Here is a 14727-nt window from a genome sequence, read left to right as displayed (position 1 = left end):
CATATATATATATCATGTGCCACCCTGTAGCAGTATTTCTGCTATAGGGCGGTCAGGAAGCGGTTACATAAGCGGTTTGTGTTACAGCGCTGCCTTACTTTAACTGGCAATTGCACAGTCATGCAACGCTGCATTTACATCTTTTTTCCCCCCACAAATTGAGCTCTCTTTCAGTGGTGTTTGATTGCCTGTGCGTTTTTTTTTTTTTTTTTTTTTTTTTTTTTTTTCACGCTATAAAAAAAAAGACAATTTTGAAAAAAAAAATGTTTTGGACTTTTTGCTATAAAACATGTCCAGTAAAAAAATTTAAAAATCAAATGTCATACATTTCGGCCAAAATGTATTATACTACGTCTTTGCAAAAAAAATCCCAATATACTTGTAAATTAATTGGTTTACGTGAAAGTTATAGCGTTTATAAATGGCAGTATATATACTGAATTTTTTTTTTTATACTAATAATGGCAGCAATCGGCGACTTATGGCGGGACTGCGGCGGACATTCTGACACTGGGGGTTAACGGACTTGGGGTCACTGACATCCCCAGTGACACCAATACAGTGATCAGTGCAAAAAAAAATAAAAACACTGACACTGTACTAATGGCACTGGGGAGGAAGGGGTTAACTTTCTTAGGCAATCAAAGGGTTAACTGTGTGAGGGGAGTGTTTTACTAGAGGGCGGGGTGAGTACTTCACTTTTGCAAGCTGTTCTGGAAAGCTAAGCTCTGCTTTCCGGAACGGTGAGCTGGGAACTGAAAGGGAGCAGAGCTGCATTGAAAACAATGCAGGTGTGCTCTGTGTCACTGTTTGCCAGCAATTGCTGGGACCCGGCAAGTAATGACCGGCCGGGACCCGGTGACTGACACCCGCGATCGGCGGCGCAGGTACGGCGGTCGCGCGCTTCGCATGTGCCCCCTACCCTATATGCAAAATCATGTGTATATATATGTGATTTTCTGCAGCAGTGCCGCCCTGCCACAGTATATGTACTGTGGCTGGTCCGCAACCAGTTAACTGACAATTGCGTGGTCATGCAAAACTGTACATAAATTAAATTTTATGCCTTTTTTTTTTTTTCCACACAAATGTGACCTAGCCGTGCTCTTACTGTAAAAGTGTAGTGTTTTTACTCACTGGGATCTGCTTTCTTCCATCTCTGGGACTGAATGTGCCCAGGGCGAGAAGATTGCATCATTTCCTGTACCTGCGTAAATGTAAACACAGGTACAGGATGATGTGTGATAGGCCAGGGCTCAATCAGCAGATCCAGGCCAAACCTCCAGCCTGAATCTGTTGATTTATCTCTTGGGCACCGAAACACGGCGGGAGCACAGATCACGTGTATGTGTGTGTATATGTTTATAAACGTCATCCTGTTTATATGGTAGGGGGCGCGCGCGCCCTACCCGCGGCACCATTCGCGGATGCCGGTATCAATCGCCGGGTGCTGGCGATTGCTGGCAAACAATGACAGGGAGCACAGCTGCATTGTTTTCAATGCAGCTCTTCCTGTCAGTTTCCAGCACACTGTTCTGGAGAGCAGAGCTTAGCTTTCCGGGACAGTGTGTTACAGTGAAGCACACACCCCTGCCCCATAGTGAAACACTCCCCTCATACAGTTAACCCTTTGCCTAAAAATGTTAACCCCTTCCTCCCCAGTGACTTTTTTTTTTTTTGCAATGATCACTGTATTGGTGTCACTGGGGATGTCAGTGACCCCAAGTCAGTCCCCCCCCGCCCCCAGTGTCAGAATGTCCACCGCAGTCCCGCTATAAGTCGCTGATCACCGCTATTATTAGTATAAAAAAAAATAATAAATCCAGTATCTATACCGCCATTTTTAAATGCTATAACTTTCTCGTAAACCAATTAATTTACATGTATTGTGATTTTTTTTTAGCGAAGACATGTCGCAGAATACATTTTGGCCGAAATTTATGACTAAATTTGATTTTTTAAAATTTTTTGGTGGACATGTTTTATAGCAAAAAGTCCAAAATGTTTTTTTTTTTTCTCAAAAATGTTGATCTTTTTTTTTTTTTTTTTTTTTTTTTTCATTGCACAAAAAATAAATGAGCAGGTAATTAAATACCACCGAAAGAAAGTACAATTTGTAGAGAAAGAAATTATGTAAATTTCATTTTGGTGCAGCGTTGAATGACCGTGCAATTGTGAGTTAAAATACCGCAGCGCAGTAACACAAACCACTTCTGTAACCGCTTTCTGACCACTCTATAGCAGAAATACTGCTACAGGGTGGCACAGGTACGCAAAATCACACACACACACACACACACACACACACACACACACACACTCGAAAGTTTGGGCACCCCAGCTAAAACTTTGTATTAATGTGCATAAAGAAGCCAAGGAAAGATGGAAAAATCTCCAAAAGGCATCAAATTACACATTAGACATTCTTATAATATGTCAACAAAAGTTATATTTTATTTCCATCATTTACACTTTCAAAAGAACAGAAAACAAAAAAATGGCGTCTGCAAAAGTTTGGGCACCCTGCAGAGTTAATATCTTGTACTGCCCCCTTTGGCAAGTATCACAGCTTGTAAACGCTTTTTGTAGCCAGCTAAGAGTCTTTCAATTCTTGTTTGAGGTATCTTTGCCCATTCTTCCTTACAAAAGTCTTCCAGTTCTTTGAGATTTCTGGGCTGTCTGTCACGCACTGCTCTTTTAAGGTCTATCCATAGATTTTCAATTATGTTGAGGTCAGGAGATTGTGAAGGCCATGGCAAAACCTTCAGTTTACGCCTCTTGATGTAATCCCCCGTGGATTTCGAGGTGTGTTTAGGATCATTATCCATTTGTAGAAGCCATCCTCTTTAACTTCAGCTTTTTCACAGATGGCATCATGTTACCATCCAAAATTTGCTGAAATTTTATTGAATCCATTTTTCCTTCTACTCGTGAGATGTTCCCTGTGCCACTGGCTGCAACACAACCCCAAAGCATGATTGATCCAACCCCATGCTTAACAGTTGGACAGAGGTTCTTTTCATTAAATTCTGTGCCCCTTCTTCTCCAAACTTACCTGTGCTCATTCCGGCCAAAAAGTTCAATTTTAACCTCATCGGTCCACAGAACTTGTTTCCAAAATGCATCAGGCTTGTCTATATGTTCATTTGCAAAGTTCAAACAATGATTTTTGTGGTGAGGACGTAGAAGAGGGTTTCTTCTGATGACTCTTCCATGAAGACCATATTTGTACAAGTATCTCTTTATAGTGGAATAGTGTACCACAACTCCAGTGTCTGCCAGATCTTTCTGGAGGGATCATGCAGTCAAACGTGGGTTTTGAATTGTTTTTCTCACAATCCTGCAAGCTGTTCTGTCTGATATTTTTCTTGGTCTTCCAGATCTTGCTTTAACTTCCACTGTTCCTGATGACTGCCATTTCTTAATTACATTCCGAACATTCCGATATTGACATCTGAAAACGCTTTGCTATCTTCTTATAGCCTTCTCCAGCTTTGTGAGTGTCAAATTTTTTCAGTTTCAGTTTTCTAGACAACTGCTTAGAAGAACCCATGGTGCTGATTGTTGGGGCAAGTTCAGATGAGTCTGGGCATTTAAAACCTTTGAGATTGACATCACCTGGTCTTCCCAGACGATGATTGAGAACAATCCATGACACTGGCAGGTCTCAGCTTGGCAAAGGGGGCAGTGCATGCTATAAATTCTGCAGGGTGCCCAAACTTTTGCAGACGCCATTTTTTTGTTTTCTGTTATTTTGAAAGTGTAAATGATGGAAATAAAATATAACTTTTGTTGACATATTATAAGAATGTCTAATCTGTAATTTGATACCTTTTGGAGATCTTTCCATCTTTCCTTGGCTTATTTATGCACATTAATACAAATTTTCAGCTGGGGTGCCCAAATTTTCGATCCCCACTGTATATATATGTGTGTGTGTGTGTGTGTGTGTATATGTATTGTTGTTAGTATAGCATACCCAAAAACCGCTTACCCCTCCTTCTCCCCCAGCAAGTGCAGTGTCAGTAGGTCACTGTCACTTGATACATTGCACAGAAAAACGCAGTGTTGGCAGAATCAGGCCTGATCTCCGTTTTAGCACTTGTCAGTAAATTTTGATGAGTCTCATATGCAGCAGAGTGCTAGTACTAGTGCCACGCTACCTTTTGGTGAACTGGCGAGCACTAGTGGCCTAATACATCCTGGTCTTTCACATATCTCTTAGATTGTAAGCTCCCAGGATTAGGCCCTCCTAACCCTCTTGAATTGAGCTGTATAGTTGCTGTATTGTCTCCCATTATATTGTAAGTGCTGAGCAAACTGTTGGCGTTATATAAATCCTGAATAATAATACCAGCACTGCAGTATGACTTGGTGACGTGGAGAGTATCATAAGTGTAGTACAAGCTGGTGCGGTGGCGAACACAAGTATTGTCCCGCAGCCACCAAGAATTCGCACACAGGCCCGTAGAGCCCCTAGTATCTTACTGGATGTGCTTGCAAATCCCGATTGGCAGCCCACAAATTCTGCAGCACCCGTACTTACCCCATTCACTGCCCAACCCTGAATTCAGGTGGAAACCGCAAATTTAACTACTCCCCTTGATTTTTTTGGAGCTTTTTTTCACTGAAGATCTGTATGCATTGATTGTGGATCAAAGCAATTTATATGCACAACAATTTATCGCTGCCAACCCAAATTCAAACCTTGCCAGACCAATCACATGGAAACCCATTACGGTTTCCGAATTTACATTTTTTTTTGGGGGGCCTGTGAGGGACCGCCGAGCGGCACCACTAGCACTCCACTTGTCAGGCGTGCCCAGAGCGCGGAGTCTAAGCCCCAGGGTACTTGTTCACCAGAGCCCCTGATGGTGGGGATGGACTTGGAGTACCCCGGGACCAGGTCGCCACTACTGAGCACACCTGTCAGTGGTAGGGGTGTTCGCCAGGGGCTCCAACCAGGGAGAGCCAGATGTGAGGAGGTCGGGTAACCCCGATGGGATGGATGGCTGAGCAAGTGCGAAGTCAGACGGGCCGAGTTGGTAACGGAGAGGACGGTATGGTACAAGGGAGCGGGCAGAGAATCGTCGGGTCACACGCCAGGTCAGCAACAGTAGGTCAGAACTAATGAGGGCATTCAGAAAGAGAGGTCAGGCAAAGCAAAGGTCTGGGCAGGAGAAATCAGCAGGTCAAGAGCAATCCGGGTCAATAACTTACTTAGGCACAGGTTCAGAATCACAGGATACAGGTAAGACCAGAAGGCACTGAAATGACAGCTCAGGGACATTTAAATATCCCGCCCTGCGCTGCCATTGGTGCCCAGCGGGCGGCCGCGGCTTCTACTGCGCATGCGCGAACTCGAACGCCACGGCCGGCCCGGACCTAGTGCCCGTGTCCCTGCACAGGGCGGTGCACTGCGCCTGCGTCGGGACCATCGCGGCGGGGATCGAGGGGATCCCTGATATTGCCCCCCCCCCCTTACGGGCAACCTCCGGATGCCCACCCGATCTCTCCACCACGGGTGGTCACAAAGAAACCTCCGGACCAGTCTGGGTGCATGGACATTATGGGCTGGTTCCCAAGAATTGTCCTCAGGGCCGTAGCCCTTCCACTTGATAAGAAATTGGGTCTGGCCCCCCCTTCGTCGGCACTTCAGGATTGATTCCACCTCAAATTCCTCTTCGACTGTTACGGCTTCCGGGGGCCTGGATTCCCGTTCCGGGAAGGCATCAGGGACTACCGGCTTCAGCAGGGACACGTGGAAGACTGGGTGGATCTTGAGTGTCTCAGGGAGAACAAGTTCATAGGCCACTTCATTGACCATCCGCTTAATGCAAAAAGGGCCTATAAATTTAGGTCCCAACTTTTTTGAAGGGCAGAGCATCTTCAAGTTAGAGGTAGCCAGCCAAACCTTCTCTCCGGGCCGCAACACCAGATCTCCTCTTCGTTTCCTATTAAAAGCCCTTTTTTGTAAAAAGAGAAAAAAGTTAGTGCATCCTGTGTTGCTGAAATTGGGCACTCCGGGACCAAATCCGGGAAGAAGACAGGGTGAAACCCATAGTTGGAGAAGAACGGGGACTGCCCTGTTGCTGAATGGCAAGCGTTGTTATATGCGAATTCCGCCAGAGGGAGAAGTGGTACCCAATCCTCCTGAGTAAAAGATGTGTAGCATCGCAAGTATTGCTCCAGGGTCTGATTGGTCCTTTCGGTCTGTCCATTGGTGTGAGGGGGAAATGCCGAGGAAAGGGATAGTTTGATATCCAGAGCTTTGCACAATGCCCTCCAAAATCTCGAAGTAAATTGCACCCCTCGGTCCAAGACGATGTCTTCAGGGACCCCATGCAGTCTTACAACCTCTCGAATAAAAACTTGCGCCGTCTCGGCTGCCGATGGAGTCTTCTGTAATGGTATAAAATGGGCCATCTTGGATAAACGGTCCACGACCACGAGAATTGCTGTGTGGTCAAGTGAAGGTGGAAGCTCGACTATGACGTCCATAGAAATCTTCTGCCAAGGCCGTTCAGGGATGGGTAATGGACGTAGCAGACCCCAAGCCTTATTCCTTGAAGGCTTGTTGCGCTGGCAGATGACACAGGAGCCCACGTAGCTCTTACAATCCTTGGCCATGTCTGGCCACCAGAAGGAACGTCGGAGAAGTTCCAGGGTCTTGACTGGGCCAAAATGTCCTGCCATCGGGTGGTCGTGGCAATGTCCCAAGACTAGGGTTCGGGCTTCCTCCGGCACCACAATCCGGTCCTCCCTCCATAGGAGTCCCCCCTTGTTCTGGAGGGGCGCCCCATCTGGGATAGACATGGCTGTGGATGCTCTCATTATCTCGGAGCGAAGGTTCGTCTGGAGGGCCAAGAAGTTTCCTGCAGGCAGAATAGTGTCCGGTACTGGGATCTCCTTGGCGTCCTCGTACATGCGCGACAATGCGTCTGGCTTCGTGTTTTTTGATCCCGGCCTGTATGTGATATGGAAATGGAACCTCGAGAAACAATGCCCATCTCGCTTGTCGTGGGCGCAAACGTTTGGTGGTCCTCAGATATTCCAGGTTCTTGTGGTCTGTGAATATCAGGATGGGGTGTGAGGCACCTTCCAGCAGGTACCTCCATTCCTCTAATGCGGTCTTGATAGCCAGTAATTTTCGATCGCCGATGTCATAATTCTTCTCCGCAGGGGTAAGTTTCCGTGAGAAGAATGCTACTGAGTGAAGTAATTCCTTGGCGCCCTTTCGCTGGGAAAGCATGGAGCCAACCGCGTTCTCTGACGCATCAACTTCTAAGATGTAGGGTAGGGAGGCGTCAGGGTGACCCAGAATGGGTGCCGAGGTGAATAACTTCTTTAATGCTTCAAAAGCTTCCTGTGCCTCTGGTGTCCATCTGAATTGTGTCCCAAGCTTGGTTAACTGAGTGATGGGGGAGACCAGACCCGAGAAGTTCTTGATGAACTTCCGGTAGAAGTTTGCGAACCCAATGAATCGTTGGATGCTTTTCCTGTCCGTGGGTTCAGGCCAATCTAGGATCGCAGAGACTTTCTGAGGGTCCATTGCGACCCCCGCGGTGGAGATAATCAGGCCCAGAAATGTAATGCTAGCCTGTTCAAAGCAACATTTCTCTGCTTTAGCGTACAACCCATGCTGCCGCAACCGCCCCAACACCTTTGCTACATGTACCCTGTGCTCCCCCAGGGAGGATGAGAAAATCAAAATGTCGTCTAAGTAAACGATGACAAAGATATCCAGGAAGTCCCTAAAGATGTCGTTTACAAAGTGCTGGAAGGTGGCCGGTGCATTGCACAACCCGAAAGGCATGACCAGGTATTCGAAATGGCCGAAACGGGTGCGGAAGGCCGTTTTCCACTCATCCCCCTCCCTTATGCGAACCAAGTTGTAGGCTCCCCTTAAGTCCAGCTTGGTAAATACCACTGCAGCCTTTAAGCTCTGGAATAATTCTGGTACCAGTGGTAATGGGTAACGATTCTTGATTGTGACCCTATTCAGTTCCCGATAGTCAATACATGACCTTAAAGTCTTATCCTTTTTTTCTACAAAAAAGATCCCTGCACCTGCTGGGGAAGTGGAGGGACGGATGAATCCCTTCCGGAGGCTGTCCTCAATATAGTCCTTCAGGGCCCCTAATTCCAGCTCAGAAAGGGGAAAAATTCGCCCAAAGGGAATTTCTGAACCAGGTAACAGGTCTATAGGACAGTCATACGGGCGGTGGGGGGGTAGAGTATCTGCTCCCCGTTCACTGAACACATCGAGAAACTCATGATAGGCTGCAGGAATCACTTGTTTTAGGCTGGCATCCCCTTCAGAGCACAGGAGGACCTGGGGGACCTCCGGGCCCGAAGTTCGGCACAGTTCCCGACAGTATGGGGAAGGGAACGAGACAACCCCAGTCTCCCAGTCAATTTGGGGGTTATGGGCCCGCAACCATGGGAGCCCCAGAATGACTGGGAAAAGGGGTGATGCAATAGCATCCAGGCGGAGGAGCTCCCGGTGTTGGCCGGCAATGGCAGTAACAATGGAAGGGGTCTCCTGGTTAACCACCCCTGACTTTATCCGGGAGCCATCAGCCAAAAAGATGTGAAACCCTTTCTCCTTTGGGTGGAGGGGGATACCTGCCGGTGAGCAAAACTGATATCCACAAAACAGCTGCATGCCCCCGAATCAACTATGGCCGTCACCTCCACGGTCCTTTCTGAAAGCTGAAAGGAGAGGGGCACAACTAAGTATTGGGACGGATTCATATTGCCAATAGATAAAGAAGATGAGGTGAACTTACTCAGTTTCTGTGGGCAGGAACGTACCATGTGACCAGCTTCACCGCAGTAGAGACACAGGTTCTGGGAGCGTCTGCGCTGGCGTTCCTCTGGCGGTAGCTTAGGCCGTGTTAGGCCTAGCTGCATGGGTTCGGGAGCATCCTCAGACGGCAGGTTCTGGATGTTTGGCCTAGTAGCTAGACTGGATCCTTGGAATGACCCCCAGGTATTTCCGCGACCCTGACCAGACCTCTCCAATCTGCGCTCCCGTAGTCTACGGTCAATTTTAATGGTTAGTGCAATCAAGTCCTCTAATGTCTCGGGCACCTCCACCCAGGCGAGCTCGTCTTTCAGAGCCTCTGAGAGGCCCATACGGAACTGGTGCAAAAGCGCAAACTCGTTCCAACGAGTGTCCCCCATCCAACGCCTAAAGTCAGAGGCGTATTCCTCAGCCGCTCGCCGACCTTGTCGGAGTGCATAAAATGTGGCCTCGGCTGAGGCTGCCCATTGTGGATCATCGTATAAGATGGCCATAGCATTAAAAAAGTTGTCAACTGAAACCAGATGGGGATCATTATTTCCCCTTAGTCGGTGGGCCCAGTCTTGGGGTTCACCCTGCAACAGGGAGATAACAAACCCCACTTTCACCGATTCCGTCAGAAAAGTCAGTGGTTGCAGTTCGAAAGAGCAGGCAGGAGTCACGGAATGACCGGAAGCGTGTGCGATCCCCGTGGAAGCGCTCGGGTAAGGGTACTCGGGGTTCCGCCATAGGGAATGATGCAGAAGGCCCGGGAGCCGGCTCATGGGCTGCTGCGACCAGGGGTGCAGGAGTCGGGGCCTGTGAAACAGGAGCAGATATGGTGCAGGCCTGGAACCGATTCTCAATCTGCAAACATCTGTCCTGTAACACGTTTACTGCTTGCGTCAGGGTAGCCAGGTGCCTGCAAACCTCCTCCATCGGGGAGGGTCCTCCTCGAGGCTCAGTCATGGCCTTCTGGTACTGTGAGGGACCGCCGAGCGGCACCACTAGCACTCCACTGGTCAGGCGTGCCCAGAGCGCGGAGTCTAAGCCCCAGGGTACTTGTTCACCAGAGCCCCTGATGGTGGGGATGGACTTGGAGTACCTCGGGACCAGGTCGCCACTACTGAGCACACCTGTCAGTGGTAGGGGTGTTCGCCAGGGGCTCCAACCAGGGAGAGCCAGATGTGAGGAGGTTGGGTAACCCCGATGGGATGGATGGATGGATGGCTGAGCAAGTGCGAAGTCAGACGGGCCGAGTTGGTAACGGAGAGGACGGTATGGTACAAGGGAGCGGGCAGAGAATCGTCTGGTCACACGCCAGGTCAGCAACAGTAGGTCAGAACTAATGAGGGCATTCAGAAAGAGAGGTCAGGCAAAGCAAAGGTCTGGGCAGGAGAAATCAGCAGGTCAAGAGCAATCCGGGTCAATAACTTACTTAGGCACAGGTTCAGAATCACAGGATACAGGTAAGACCAGAAGGCACTGAAATGACAGCTCAGGGACATTTAAATATCCCGCCCTGCGCTGCCATTGGTGCCCAGCGGGCAGCCGCGGCTTCTACTGCGCATGCGCGAACTCGAACGCCGCGGCCAGGACCATCGCGGCGGGGATCGAGGGGATCCCTGACAGGGCCTAACCCTCAACATGGGCATTACTAAAAAAAAAATGAATTGCGGTTGTATTGGTCCACAGACCCGATTCATCATATGCCCGTGTTCTCTGCTGCCATACCCAGACATAGATATGAGAGTATAATGTGTTTTATGCATTTCAACGACAATACACTCGTCCTCGGGGTGACCCTGAATTGGATTCAGCCCCTCGTAAATCGCCTTAACCAAAAATTTGCAGATGTCTATACTCCCCAGCAAAAAATCTGCGTTGATGAGTTCCTCATTCATTTTTCTGGCCACCTTGCATTCAAACAATTCCTTCCCAGCAAGCGTGCCAGATATGGGGTCAAGATGTAGAAGACCTGTGACAGGGCAACAGGCTATACATATAAGTTTCGGATTTACGAGGGAAAAGATAGTTGTGGAGACCCCAGATGCCCAGACTACATGGGGAGCAGTGGCAAGATAGTTTGGGACTTGGTGTCATCGTTTTTCCATGTGGGGTACCACTTATTCTTGGACAATGACCATAGAGCTAATTGGAGACCAGAATGATGCCAGTCATCTCTATAGTCTAAGAAATCAGAAGCTACGAGCATTTCATCACTTCAGTTTCGCAGGATGTAAACAGCGCCATTTGTAAATTGGGAAAGCATCTGATCACACCGATGTTGGTTTGATTAGATAGTTTAAGGGCAAAGGATACATCTAGAGCCTGATCGACCCCAGATTTCTCAAAAAAGAATATATGACAATGTCCATTGAAGTTATTGTGGATATTTGCATTCCCTGTGATAGCATTAAACGTGATAAAAAAAAATGAATGGGACAGTGTAAAAATAATGAATAAAATCCAAATAACAAAAAAAAAACCCCTCGCCCCTCCCCCCCCCCCACACGCGCTCACACCTGTGTGCGCGAGCGTTGACCCTGTACCAATATGGAAACAGCGGTTTCGCCGTGCATGTGAGGTATCGCAATGAACATCAGATCAAGGGCAACACTAGACCTCCTCTGTAAATCTAAAATGGTAGCTTGTAAAGGCTTTTAAAACATTGCCTATGGATTTTAAAAATGTATGCAGTTTGTCGCCATTGCACGGGGCATGCGCAGTTTTAAATCATGTCATGTTTGGTATCTATTTACTTGGCATACCATCATCTTTTATATTTTACCAAATAATTGGCCAATATATTGTGTTTTTGTGCATTTAAAGGTAAAATTTTTTTTTTTTTTAAATTTGCTTTTGAAAAATCACTGCGCAAGTATTATGTGATATCAAAAATTGTAGCACCCACCATTTTATTCACTAGGGTGTCCGCTTTAAAAAAAAATATGTAATGTTTGGGGGTTTAAATTAATTTCCTGGCAAAAAAATACTGATTTTTGTTTTCATGTGCACAAAAAGTGTCAGAAAAGGCTTGATCTTCAGGTGATTAGAAGAGTGAATGATGTGTGGCATTTTTTTTTTTTTTTACACAAAACTGACACTTAAATGATTTACTGCTCACACATGCCATGGGTATATGTGGAATTACTCCACAAACTACATTCTGCTACTTCTGAGTATGGGGGTACTACATGTGAGAGACGTTTTGGCAGTCTAGCCAAGTATAGGACCCCAGAATCCAATAAGCACCTTCAGACTTTTAAAGGGTTTTATTTCCTCATTACACTTCCAGATTACCTATCACAATTTCGGAGGACCTGAAATGCCAGGATAGCACCAACCCCCTCCCCCCCCCCCCCCAATGACCCCTTTTTGGAAAGTAGACACCCCAAGGAATGTGATAAGAAGCATGGTGAGTATTTTGCAGATCTCGTTTGTTGCCACAAGTTTTTGGAAAATTAAGGAAAAAAAACAAAAACATTTTTTCTTTTCTTTTTTTTTTATATTTCAAAACCTTGTGAGAAAAAATTAGATCTGCAATATACTCACCATGCCTCTTTTTAAATCGGGGTGTCTACTTTCCAAAAGTAGATCATTTGGGGGGTTTGGCGCTATCCTGGCATTTCAGGGCCTCCGAAACTGTGATAGGTAGTGAGGAAGTGAAATGAGGAAGTTACGCACCTTCCAGGTTTCAAAGTAGTCATTTGGATTTCATGCTCCTGTATGTGGCTAGGCTCCCAAAAAGTTTCACACGTGTTATCCCCATACTCGTTAGAAGTAGCAGAATGTGTTTTGGGGTGTAATTTCACATATACCCATGGCTTGTGCGAGAAATAATTAAAATGACAACTTTGTGTTAACAAAAAAAAAAAGTTTTTGTCATTTTCCAGAAACTTGTGGGAAAAAAATTAAATCTTCAATTGACTGAAAATGCCTTTCAGCAGATAGCTTAGGGTGTCAACTTTCCGAAAAGGGGTCATTTGGGGTTTTTTGTACTGTCCTGGTATTTTAGTACCTCAAGAAATGTGATAAGCAGTCAGAAAGTAAAAGCTGTGTAAATTCCATTATCTATACCATAGTTTGTAGATGCTATAACTTTCACACTTATTGGGATTTTTTTTAACCAAAAACATGAAGCCGAATACATTTTAGCCTAAATTTATGACGAAATTTTAGTTTTTTTTGGATATTTTTTATGACCGAAAAGAGAAAATATTGTTTTTTGTTTTTTTTTTTCATGTTTTTTTCTTCAAAAATGTTTTCGTTTATAGCGACACAAATAAAAAGGGCACAGGTGACCAAATACCACCAAATGAAATCTCTCTGTTTGTGTGAAAAAAGGACATAAATTTCATTTATGTACCATATTGCATGACCGCGCAATTGTCAGTTAAACTAGTGCATTGCTGTATAGCAAAAAAATGGTGTAAATTGGAGTATCTATACCATAGTTTGTAGACGCTATAACTTTCACACAAAGCAATCAATATACACTTATTGGGATTTTTTATTACCAAAATCATGTAGCAGAATACATTTTTGGCCTAAATTTATAACTAACTTTGAGTTTACTATATATTTTTTATAGCCAAAAGTAAAAAATATCGCTTTTCTTCAAAATGTTCGGTCTTTTTTTTTGTTTATAGCGCAAAAAATAAAAAGCGCACAGGTGATCAAATACCACCGAAAGAAAATTCTATTTGTGTGGAAAAGGATGTAAATTTCGTTTGGGTACAGCATTGCATGACTGCGCAATTATCAGTTGAATTAGTGCAGCGCCGAGTAGCAAAAAGAGGCCTGGTCATTAAGGGGGAGTAAATCCTCTATCGGGCAAGTGGTTAGGTTGTGTTTTTTTGTTTTGTTTTTACACTTATTTTTTTTTTTTTTTTTCATTCAACTTTATTGTTGTCACAAGGGGTGGACAACACCCCTTGTGATAGCTTTGGGTAGTGACAGGTACTCTTTATGGAGAGCTCAGTGGTCAATTAGACCCTTGATCCCTCCTCTGTTCTCTAAAACAGCTGATCAAACCGAGATCTGTTTGATCAGCTGCCTCCCTACCAGCCACAGAAACACAGCACTGAAACTAGAAATGACAACATTCTCATCGCTTCCTACCTAATTCATCACAGAGCAGATCAGGGAACGGATGTTCCTCCATCTCCTCTTTGGGCATCTGACTGCTTACAGTGGTCCTGGACTTTCCGGTGGCATGGAAGAGCCTTGGGAAGGGCAGTGGGAGGGGAAGGCCCTTTCTGAGCCCTGTAGAAGTGATCTGGCGACTGTAAAGCTTTGTGTGTATATATGTGCGCACACACACGACACACACACACACACACGACACACACCACACACACCCTATGTTCTGATTTGTCTGCTGGGCTGCCTATCATGTCTATCAGATAGGCAGCCCAATAGCCAACTAAAAGAGCTTGCGTGGCAGGCTAACAATGCTACCTGCTAATTGCAACTTAAGCTGGCCATACACGGAGAATCTAATAGATTTTTCCATCCATGCTAACAGTGTGGTTGGATACATTTTCTGCTGCAACTATTGTATTATGACAGCTGGTCCTGCTGCTGTTTAGGTGGCAATTTTCCACCAGGCTTCTTTTGATGTTTCAACAAAGTGATGACTGGGATTTTATGTTGTTCTTCAGGAACGAACTGGAATTTTGTAAAGTGAATGGTTGGCTTTTGCCTGGTCAACCTGCAACAATAATTGCTGTTACTAGCAGGATCTCCAGGCAAGAAACATAGTAAATTTCCTGAAAAAATGTGCTTAAGAAAATGATATGTGAAGCATGATGTTAGAATAATAAAAAATAGATTTTGACAACTTGAGTACTATCCCCTATAATACAAGGCAGTTTATCAGTTTTCAGTGATATGATTTGTCATACAACACTGTATCCAAAAGACCAGAAATGTTT

At 45.7% G+C, this 14727-nt stretch overlaps 1 protein-coding gene across 5 annotated transcripts in view; it reads left to right on the top strand.

Annotated features, from left to right (window-relative positions):
- Positions 1-14727, top strand: part of IDH3G (isocitrate dehydrogenase (NAD(+)) 3 non-catalytic subunit gamma) — a 251666-nt gene that overhangs the window by 61646 nt on the left and 175293 nt on the right. The window lies entirely within an intron of this gene.

The sequence above is a fragment of the Staurois parvus genome, unplaced genomic scaffold (assembly GCF_062004578.1).
Source record: "Staurois parvus isolate SC_StPar_1 unplaced genomic scaffold, SC_StPar_1.0 ptg001272l, whole genome shotgun sequence".
Classification (NCBI taxonomy): domain Eukaryota; kingdom Metazoa; phylum Chordata; class Amphibia; order Anura; family Ranidae; genus Staurois; species Staurois parvus.
This window is presented reverse-complemented; position numbering and strand designations above follow the sequence as displayed.